The sequence below is a fragment of the Fukomys damarensis genome, unplaced genomic scaffold (assembly GCF_012274545.1).
Source record: "Fukomys damarensis isolate Sample0158 unplaced genomic scaffold, DMR_v1.0_HiC HiC_scaffold_36, whole genome shotgun sequence".
Lineage (NCBI taxonomy): Eukaryota > Metazoa > Chordata > Mammalia > Rodentia > Bathyergidae > Fukomys > Fukomys damarensis.
In genome coordinates, this window is record NW_022900948.1 from 26,397,606 (window position 1) to 26,408,192 (window position 10,587).

Consider the following 10,587-nt stretch of genomic DNA (forward strand, 5'->3'; position numbering starts at 1 on the left):
GAACTCCGTGCCTGACAGAGCCAATTCTACTGGCAAAGCCTTTGGCACCAAGGAGAAACTTGCACACTGAAGTGGGGAACAAATCTGGCTGGGTCCTAAAAGGGAGGAAGAAGCAGGAGAGGCTAAAGGGTGAAGCTCTTCAAAGGCAGACTGAAAGGGACAGGAAGGCAGTGGAGTTTCTGGAGCAGACTGACCAAAACCACCAAAGTTCTCTGACATCAATCCTGCTCCCTCACCCACACAGCTGATTCCTCACTCTTGGAATTCATTTCCAACCCTCCCCATGTGGCTAATGCAGTCACACTCCGAGGTACATGGGGTACCGTATGCTGCCTGTTTAAAAGCACACAAGACCTGCCCCTCCTAGACAAGGCCAAAGCCCAGCTCCACAGACACTTCCAAAAAGGCAAGTGTCGTGCCCAACCAGTTAGTTCCTCAACTGCATAGGATGGGCCTGATGCGCTGCTCACCAAAGCATAGCACCTCTGGCAGCAGCTTTCTCAGAACAGCTCCCCTGCCAAGCCCAGTCTTCCCAGCACAAACTGTGTTCCCACACTCATCTGCCCCAGTCAAGTCCTGAGACTCCTCCTTTCCCCAGCCTCTTAAGAAACAGCTCTCCCCCATCACTTGGGTCCTGAGTGACAGAGCTGAATTCTGGGTGTGTTGGTGCCTGACTTTAATCCTGGCATTCTGGGAAGCTGAGACAGGAAGCTTGTGAATTTGAGCCCAGTCTGAGCAACTTAGCAATTTAGTGAGCTTGTTAAAGAAAAAAAAAAAAAAAAAAAAAAAAAAAAAAAGGAAAGAAAAGAAACAGAGAGAAAGAGAGAGAGAGAGAGAGAAGAGTAAGTGAGCTAGCCTGAGACTGCAGCAGCTCACAAAAGGGAGTCCCTTTCAAGGAAAATGTTCTCCTGGGCCATTTCATCCATCCATGCACCTATCTCTTAAGAAAACAAGCCTTTCTTAGTCTGAAAATTCTTTCAGTAGCAAATAATAATGCAACAAAGAAATCTGCCTTTGTGATTGAAAACATTCAACTTTATATACAACAGAATATGTTCAGCTGGGCCTGGTGGTACACACCTGTAATCTCAGCACCCAGGAGACTGAGGCAGATGGACTGTTCAAGGCCAGCGTGGGATACATAGTGAGTTCAAGATCAGCCTGAACTTTATGTAAGACCCTGTCTCAGAAAACCAAAACCCAAACCAGAAAATGTTAAAATTATAACACAAAACTTAAAAATTATTGCACTATCAATAGAATGAAAATAGGAGTGTCACACTTTGTGAAATGCAGATCTGTCCTAGAGTCCAGCTGCCCCACCTGTGGCAGCCTGTGCACTGTATCTTGGCATCGCTTTGGAACTTCCTGGAAACACGGACTACAGGGCCCACCCCAGCCCCGGTGAATGTGTATCTCCGTTTTATCCCAGAAGCTTGGGAAGCCTCAGCTCAGAGAAAAGGTCTTTGGGGCTACGGAAAGATATGGGGAGGTGGGGCCAGATGGAGCCAGTTACAACAGCCTGCAGGTGCTCTTTAAGGTAGCAGTTTCTGGTGGTAGAGAAGGGGTGTGAGGGCCCTACTGGCGACAGTAAGCAAAGGTAGAGGCAAGTGGGGAAAATGTGCAAAAAAACAGCTGAGGGGAGTAGCAAAGAGTGGTAGCTGGAGAAGGATTTCTGAGATGTGATAGGCAGGATCTGTCCAGGGCAGGTGTGGGGGACCAGAGAAGGGTGACCTTGGAGTCACCCTTTCCAAGCTGGGAAATCATTACTGATGGAGAGAACATTTTTGGTGTGTTCTGTTTTTGGTACCAGGGGCTGAAATTGGGACCTTGGGCTTTCGAGGCAGGCGGCAGACCCACTGATCTTAAATCCCTGGCCCTGGAGAGGACATTTTTAAAACAGAAAGTAATGAACTATGCTCTGGACATGCAGAGGAGAACTTGGGGATACTGCAGGGGTGATGTTTGGATGTGACACACACAGGACCAGAGAAATCCAGAGATGACCAGCCCGATGGCATAGAGCTGGTAGCCTCTGACAATGGGATTAGGTCAGTTCTCTCAGGAAGGCCTGCTGGATGGTAGAGAACAACAGAACAGCAAAGGATGAACCAAAGTGGGCTGGGGGTGGGGAGAGCAGGAAGAGCCACCTCACAGAAGCCCTGGGGTGAAGAGGGACTTCTCCCACATGGCCAACATACAGAGACCCAAAGTGGTGACACAGGAGACCCAGCCCCTGGTCTTAAGTGAGCAGGCTCTGGCCAGTATAGCAAAGTTGGTGTCAGTCAAAGAGCAGATGGGGAAATCTGGTAACTGCAGGCAGTGGAGGAGACTACGGCTGCTATGTAAGTGCCTAAACATTCCACCTACAGTTGCAAGTTAACCAAAACTACCCCTTCTTGCATATTCATGCTCACAGAAGCAATTTCACAATAGCCAAAGATAGAAGGAACCCAAGTATCCACTAATGGGTAAACAAAACATACTACACACATTCAAAGGATATTACTCAACCTTTAAAGAGAATTTTGACATATGCTACTATACAGATGAGTGTTAAAGACACTACGCTAAGTGACCCAGACACAAAGGGTCAGACACTGTACTTGGAACAGTCAATGAATACAGAGACAGAAAACAGAATGGTGACTGCGAGGAGCTGGAGAAGGCAGGGATGTGCAGTTATCATTTAATGAGTATATAGTTTCCATTTTCCAAGATGCAGAGTTCTGTGCAGGGATCATGGTAATAAGTGGCCAGCAGGGTGAATGTACTTAATGCCACTAAACCATACACCTAAGAGTGGTTGAATGGTAAATTCTAAACTATGCCTATTTCACCACAAAAGTTTCTCCGATGACACAACTTATTTTTGTAGCGAGAGAAACGCAAAGGGCATTAATAAAATAATAAAAGTATACAGCCCCTCTGATACTCAATTAGACAGCTATGAACACACTCAGGATCTGGGGTCTGGAAATGGTAAGATGTGGGTACCAGTCGCTGCTCTACCACTGTGCGGCCTCACAAATGCTACATTCTGTCCAGGGTCTCACCTTCCCCACCTCTGACGAGAAGGAGCAGGTTTTTCTAAGTCTCTTTCAGTTTTGACACTGTGTGACACTCTTCGGTAAAAAGTGACCCCAAACTAAATGCTTTTACATATTTGTGTGTCAGAGGGAGGGGAGTACATTTTTAAGCAGTAAAATCTAACAGTATAGTTAACTAGAAAGTTCTAGTGTACACACATAGTATTCTGCATTAGAAGAATTCTTCATTAACTGGCTTTTCCATTAAAGCCACTTATGCCTAGAGTTATAAAAACACACTTCTGCCCTGGAGGAAGTCCACGACAGGGATAATTCCTAGCAAATTGCTCTATTTCTTCACATTTTCATACTTCTTAACCCAAGAAGTCAAACTGGGGTTTTCTCCTAGGCCAAAAAACAGCCCAATAGCTTGGATCTCAAAGCCTGATGTGCCCAGAGTATACACATGCTTGAGGACGAATCCAGGCTTTATGATAAACGGCCTGGGGTGACCTTGTTACTAGCAGCCTTTCAGGCTGGTTTCCTGCCAGGTATCTCTACATCCAAAGTCCTGTCTATACCTACCGGTCATTTAATGCCCATCCCCTTGCCTCAGTCCCTGATGCCACATGCTTTCTTGCCTCTGCCAAAGGCTGGCAACTTGGTCCTGATCTTATAATTAGGGCTAGAAGGGGACTAAGAGCCCTAGGAGAAAGAAGATAAGGACTTGGGGCTCCCACCCTACCCTGCTTACATGCCCTGGCTCTTAAATTCCATCCAAGCCTGGTCAGTTGGCAACACAGCTGGCTTGCTTTTCCCCATGTGCATCTAGTGCATATCTGGCCCTGCTCTCCCTCATCCAGCTTGGATGTGAGGCTCCAGGTCCTTCTAGTCCTTGGTTAAGAAGGAACATGGCGAGGTGAGGGCTGAAAAGAGGCTGGGACAGCAAGAACAAGATGGAGGGGGGCACACCTGAGGGAGGGTGACCACAGAGGTGTGGACCCAAAGCCATGAGAACTGGTTCCCTGGGCAATGCCAAGGACACTGATCAGTTTTATCTTCATACAGGTAGAGGATTCCTAGCACTGGACAGTCTCCCAGGCTGGTGAACTGGGGAATGACCTCAACCTCAAAGCCGCACTTAGGTATGCTAACTATACGTCCTGCTCTGCCCAAGGCACTCCCAGCTGGGACCTGTCAATAAGACACAATTATTAAAAGCACCCCCCTTTCATTCTCAAAATGTTCTTCTTTACATGATATATTCTAGGTCTTCTTCTTGGGCCCCAAGCCTGAAAAGTTAAGAGGTGCAATTCATAAAGGCTGCTTAGGGTTGGGAGAAGCCTACAGGGTGAGTCTCATCTCTCATCAAATGTTCCACCTGCCTTCCCAGCCTTACTCCCAAGCCATCACTTGGCACCTGCCGTATACCTACAGAGGCAGCAGGCCCTTTGGGGGGGGCAGTCACTGTTATAAAAATAGCAGGATTCAAATCTATTTACAGTATGATTCCAAGAAATAACATCCCCCAACAAGGAAAGGGGGAGAGATGGGAGAAGTTAGCAATCCTGCTACTCTTCTGTGTCCACCTCTTTCGGTCTCACTTTCTCCTCATTCAACAAATATTTACTGAGTGCATTTGATGGTCCAGGCACTGGGGCCACGACAGTGAGTGCCGTGTGACAAAATAACTGACCCGTGCACTCCAAAGAACTGTCAAGCTGGTGAAGGACAAAGCAAGGTTGATTTTAATACTAAAACAAGAGACTAAAGAGACATGATATCTGAATACAATGCATGATTATGAATTTTCTTTGCTACAAAAGCACGTCACTGAGATAACTGGCACAACCTACACAGTAGGTAACAGCAATGTAACAACATTAATTTCATGACCCCAAAATTTTGTACTGTAGTTAAGAGACTGCCACTGCCTTTAAGAAATATACTAAGAGGGAAAGGAAGAGCCTATCAATGATCCTCAAATGGTTTGGGGAAAATTATACATTTAGGAGGATAAAATAAATAATATGAAATGGTAATTTGGAAAAATCTGGCTGAAGAGGGTATAGAAGTTCTTTGTTCTGTCCTTGTACTTTCCAGTAAGTCTGAATTAGGTCAAATAAAAAGTTGAAAGAAAAAGAAAAAAAAAAGCTTACGGAAAGTTGAGAGAGAGAGAGGCAGAGACCAAGAGACAGAGACAGCAACGGAGAGCAAGTACGCAAGCATAAGAGGGAACGCGCTAGATCTTGCCTTACAGATCTCACAGGGTAGCTGTGGAGACAGGTACTAATATAAGTAATTACATTAATGAACCACAAAATTGCCACCATGAAAACTGCTACGCAGGAGAGCACTCTGGTGGCACAGGCAGTTATAGCAGATGGTGTAGCCCACGTGGGGAGTGTGAACGAGAACATCAAATGCTCAGCACACCAAAGCAGAGAGGAAGACAGGCACTTCCAAGCTCTCACTCGCAGGGCAGGAACACAGCAAGCCAGGGCTGGGGAGAGCCTGGGCCAGAGCCTGCATAGCAGGGCCTGATGGAGAAACCATGGAGATCCCTGCTGTTTTTATTCAAAGAGCAGCAGGGGCATTCTAAAGTCCCCCCTGGCTGCAGAGTAGAAAACAGCTTGGGAGGGTGAAAGGGCATGCTGAGCCCACTGCAGTGGCCGGCATTGTGACAGCTGCCTCCAGAAGCACCATAAATATGCTCCTGCTGCTCCTTGGTATTTAGTTTTCTACAAACATAACGTACACATCTGGCAACCATACCTAGGGAGGATGGGGGACCACGGTGGGCAACAGTGGTACTGGGCAGTCACCATCCCCTCTGCAGGCCCAGTCGTAGTGAGTGGTCAGGGACAGGTGACAGAGCTGGCTGCTGCCTCTCTAAGAACCTCTGGTCTAGCTCTTGAGGCTGACTCATCTGAGGGCAGCAGGTGTGGAGGCCTGGTCTCCACACCCCACGGTCAAGCCAAGGGCCCCTCCTGCATGCAGCACCCAGCCAGGCAGGACCCCTTTGTGACCCTGTGTCCCACCTCTTATTCCCCTGGTTAAATTCTGAGAACCAAGACTCTCTGCCCTAGGGTGGGTCACAGTGCACAGCTCTTGAAGTGACCCAGCACTCACCAAAACACTTCCTTGTCTGGAAGGTCAAGGGTCTAGCCCAAAGGGAAGGGACCCTCTGCCAAATTTTAGTGGGCCATCAGCTTGTTTAGAAGTCAATTTAAAGGCAAATGGGTCTGCCCTGATCTTTACAGATAAATGATCTATGAGCAGATGCGGGTTCAAATCTTCACCACGCTGCTTCTAAATATTGTATCCTAGGGTAGTCACTTCACTTCTCAGAGCCTCAGTTTTCTCACTCCATCTGTACAATGGGACTGGTAGAAATTACCCAGAGTCAAGGGCTAGAAAGCATCATTTGTTCCCTTGTGGGAAACCAGAAGCTAAGTACAGAAAATCACTCCAAACTACATGCTGCATAAACATTTGCTGAAAGCTTGTGTAACCTGACAGTAAGTCATGGGACCTGAATTTCCAGGACTATCCCAACTGCAAATCCTCTGTCCTAACTTTCCACATAAGCCATTAAAATGTCTCAAAAATTCCACTCTCTCAGCATCCAAAACACCTCCTGAACCGCCTCTTGTACAAATCAGCAGCATATTCTTTCTTTCTCAAAGCTACAGATCTGTCTTTGGTTTAGAAAATGCAGTCAGCAGAGTGCTGTTGGACCCCTGAAGGAAACAAAAATCCACAGCAGTCAGCATTTCTTCACACTTGCGGCTGTTTCTCTGCACACTGATGTCAGCTCCAGCCAGTGGTGACCACACCTCTATCACAATGTCACCCATATCGGGAAGCACACTGGGCAGATGAGCTCTGTCCCCACCTACCTACCAAGCAGTGTGGTATAAACAAGTAAGTTAATGGTAGGAAAACACTCGGAATTGTGCATGGCAGCCAGGAGAGACCATATTCATGTTGAACAAGTACCAGAGGCATCCCCAGCAGAAGTTCTGCCTGCCTTAAAGGCCACTCAGAGGCAACACTCCCAATCTGGGGAAGATAAAAAGAAATAGCATTTAGCCTGCCCTGGGTGAGGCCCGGCCCCAGACTGAGATGCCAGAGAGTATAGGAGGGAGTCCTGCATCACTGCTAGGCCCATCATCCCAGCTACTTGGGAAGCTAAGGCAGCAGGATCTCTTGAGCCAGTCTGGAATATGGCAAAAGCTTATCTAAAAGAAGGGGGAAAAAGAGGCGGGGCTTGAGAAGAGAAGCATGCCTATAACACAAGAGGTCTCTTCAGGCCTCTGTTCCAGCCGTCTTATGCATCCCAAATGCCTCCTCTGTCTAGGTTTACTGTTAAGTATCAACTACTCCTTAGGGTATTTCTTGATGCCCCTCAGAATGAAAGACTGTTTCATTTAGTATTTTTGGAATTTGGTTTAATCCCCCTTAAGCAGTTTACAATAGTTATTAGATGAATGGAGGATGGATGTTTTGGAGACATATGTATGTATACACACACACGATTATCTTCCTAATTCCACCATGAATCCTTCCAAGGCAGGGCCCTCTCTGCAGCCCTAGAGCCTAACACATAGCACAGACTCACAAAAGTCTGAATTTGCTGTTTAATCTCACAGCTGTTCTTGGAATAACTAGTTCACTCGGGAGGTGGAAAGAGGCTTCAGGTGCAGACACAAGCAGAAGCTGTGGAAATGCAAGATCTCTGGGTCTTAGAAGTCACCAAAGATCAGATTTCAGCCAGGGGCCTACCAAGCACCTGCTTAAGTCTTCTTTTCAGGTGCAGGAAATGAGAAGCCTGTCAGATTAGAGCTTGAGGTCACCTGGGCCCAGAAAAGAGTGTTATGGACGTGACCTGGTGCCATCTCATCTGTGTTAGAGTTGAAAAGAAGAGCCTGTGGTTGGTAAGCTGCACTGCCTCAGGGCCCAGCCAGGGCAGGGTATGTGCTGAGCATAGTGCCTTTGGCATTCCAGCCCCTACAAAAGACCCTGGGAGAGATGAGGCATCAGCCTTGCTTTCCAGGAATTCATTGTCTGGTGGCAGGACACTGAGCCTGGGGATTACAGTCAAGAGGAGCTCTCTTGGGTAAAGAAGGAGGGGACTACAAATTGCTGGTCTCTTCTCAACCTGCCACAGTGCCTGTGAGTGGGGGGAGAGGAGAGTATCAAGTCTTCTTGTCTCCATTCCCCAAAGTTGGGGCCCTCTGCCAGATTATATCTGCTCTAGAAAAAAGTGTTGCTTGTGTGCCTGGACCTACAGTTCAGGTCACAGTTAGTCCTCTTGTTCCTGGTCATAGGCTATCTTTGCTAGCTCACCTGCAAAAGGATGGGAGGAGGGGGCACCAACACTATAATTAAATTTCTGGTTCACCATGCAGCAGTCAAGGAGCAGGGTTGCAATCCAGACACCAATTAACAATTACCTAAATTCTTTCTGGGATAAGATTTGTCCATGACCTTCTCTCATAGATCAGAATGTGAAAGGCTAGACGAGGACCTTTGGCACAGTAAGAGACAAAACGAGGACTGGCACAGGAGTATGACACAGTGTGGGGACCTGAATTTGCCTCAGGGTCAGCTGGGCTCTGTCTCTCACCCCAGCACACTCAAGTCAGCTTGAGGGTCCCTCCTGTGTGGCCTGGCCTGAAGGGAAAGGTAGTTCATCTAGTGACTTTGGATTCCCTGGGCCCAGCAGCTGGCTCAGAATTCCCACACAGCACTGCACCCTCACAGGGACACAGCTCAATAAATGCTTGTCCAATGGCAGGCCTCAGCTACTCCCAAATGCCTTCAGGAACTTGACCTCTTACAAGCCTCAGCTAATGTCTAATTTGCATATATGAGTCCTTTTAAGGAGAAGACAAACCACCAGAGACATGTAGGATCGATACAGAGTATTAGGCATGGCTTACTCTACTCTAATTCTTCGCAAATTGGTATTCCATTAACTGTACGCGAGAGTTATGGGAGCTTGCTATAAACTAGAATATTTAACTAGAACAGCCTACTCTCTGTCAGATAATAGCTTACTGTTGTTAATTTTCAACTAGTCAATCTCAGGAAGGTTTCCAGCTGCCAATATACTCTACATCTTGATTAATCATCAGGAAAGTCATCTACGTGAAGGTCTCCAGACATGAAAGGGCCACTTGATGGAGAAGAAAAAGACCAGCCCTGGGAACTAGAGGACTTGGGCTACACCCCTGCTATGCCACACACACTGTGTAATCAGCTACTCAGAGCTTCAATTTCCTCATCTGTAAAATGGAAATCACACAACCTCAGAGGGGGAGTTGTAAAAATTAGAGATAATACATGCACGCTCAACAGCGCTGTAAAGTGAGATAAAGGTATTATTATAAAAGTACGAGAGAAAATTCTCAAACAACCCAGGTTAATGACAGAGAGCCCAAATCATATAAATTGGTGATTCTAAGGAGGAAACATGGTAGGGGTTTGACAATGTTGGGGGCATTTCTGATTGGCACTACAGGGAACAGGGACTGCTACTATACTCTGAGGAGCGACCGAGGATTCCTACAATGCACGGGACAAAGAATTATCTAACCTAAATGTCAACTGCTCGAGGTTGAGAAACTCTGATCTAAATAATCACTTACAGGTGGGTCTGGAAGAACAGAAATCTTCCTAACCAGGCTTTACTTTCTCAAATCATCTGCTTTAAACATTTGCAAGATGGATCATCTTGCAAAACAGCTCTTGTGTAAGCGAAGCCAAGCCCAACTTCTGGAGTTTCTGAATGCATAAAACTGCCCTCAAAGAAGGTGCTCTCTGATTACAATTCGGCTGAATTGTTTTTCCAAAGCTTCTGCCTTCAGCAGAAGTTCTCCTGGGCACAAAGACAGGCCTTGAAGATGCTTTCCTAATTCTAATTTCCTGGTGAAATGGGAGCCACGAGGGTCTCTAAATGAATTAAATTCACATCACGCCAACTGTGTGCTTGCTTTGTGCCGGGCACAGAGCCAAACACCTCCACATAATTTAGCCCACTTAATCCATCAACAACCCAGTGAGGTGGGCATTATTACCGGCTGTTTGCAGGGGAGGAAGTGGAAGCTCAGTGAGGTTAAAAGACTCGCTGGAGGTCACCAGCTGGCCGAAAGAGAGCCCAACTTGAACGAAGGTCTCCAGTTTCCTAGCCACAGGCTCTTCCCACCACCTTGGAAAACCCAGGTGTCAAGTTGTCTCAACTTCCCATGAATTTTTAAGGCAACGACAACTTCTCAGTAAGTTTAGGTGGCCAAAAAAAGGGTATTTCCGGGGAGCTGGGCGCTCACATCCACTCGCCCCCCCCCCCGCAGCTGTCTCACCGCAGTTACCTGATAAATCATTCCTTATCGCTCGCGGAATGGGGAGGATTTATTGGCGCTGGAGTTCGTGCCAGGCCCAAGAAATGCCATCTTTGAAAGCCCAGAGGCGGATTCACCGCGGGAGCCGAGGTCTGGCCGCCGCGATCGGCTCGCCTCCGCGGGCTTTGCGCCCCTCGGTGCCCAGAGCCGGG

At 47.3% G+C, this 10,587-nt stretch overlaps 1 protein-coding gene across 2 annotated transcripts in view; it reads right to left on the minus strand.

Moving 5' to 3' along the window:
• Positions 1–10,587, minus strand: part of Ptpn3 (protein tyrosine phosphatase non-receptor type 3) — a 110,147-nt gene that overhangs the window by 97,931 nt on the left and 1,629 nt on the right. Inside the window, exon 1 of one of the 2 annotated variants that reach the window (XM_010639293.3) lies at positions 10,406–10,543. The exons of the other annotated variant lie outside the window; for it this stretch is intronic. The gene's annotated coding sequence lies outside the window, so the exon portion shown is untranslated. Of the gene's footprint in view, positions 1–10,405; positions 10,544–10,587 lie in introns of those variants that run through there. 2 annotated transcript variants of the gene reach the window in all.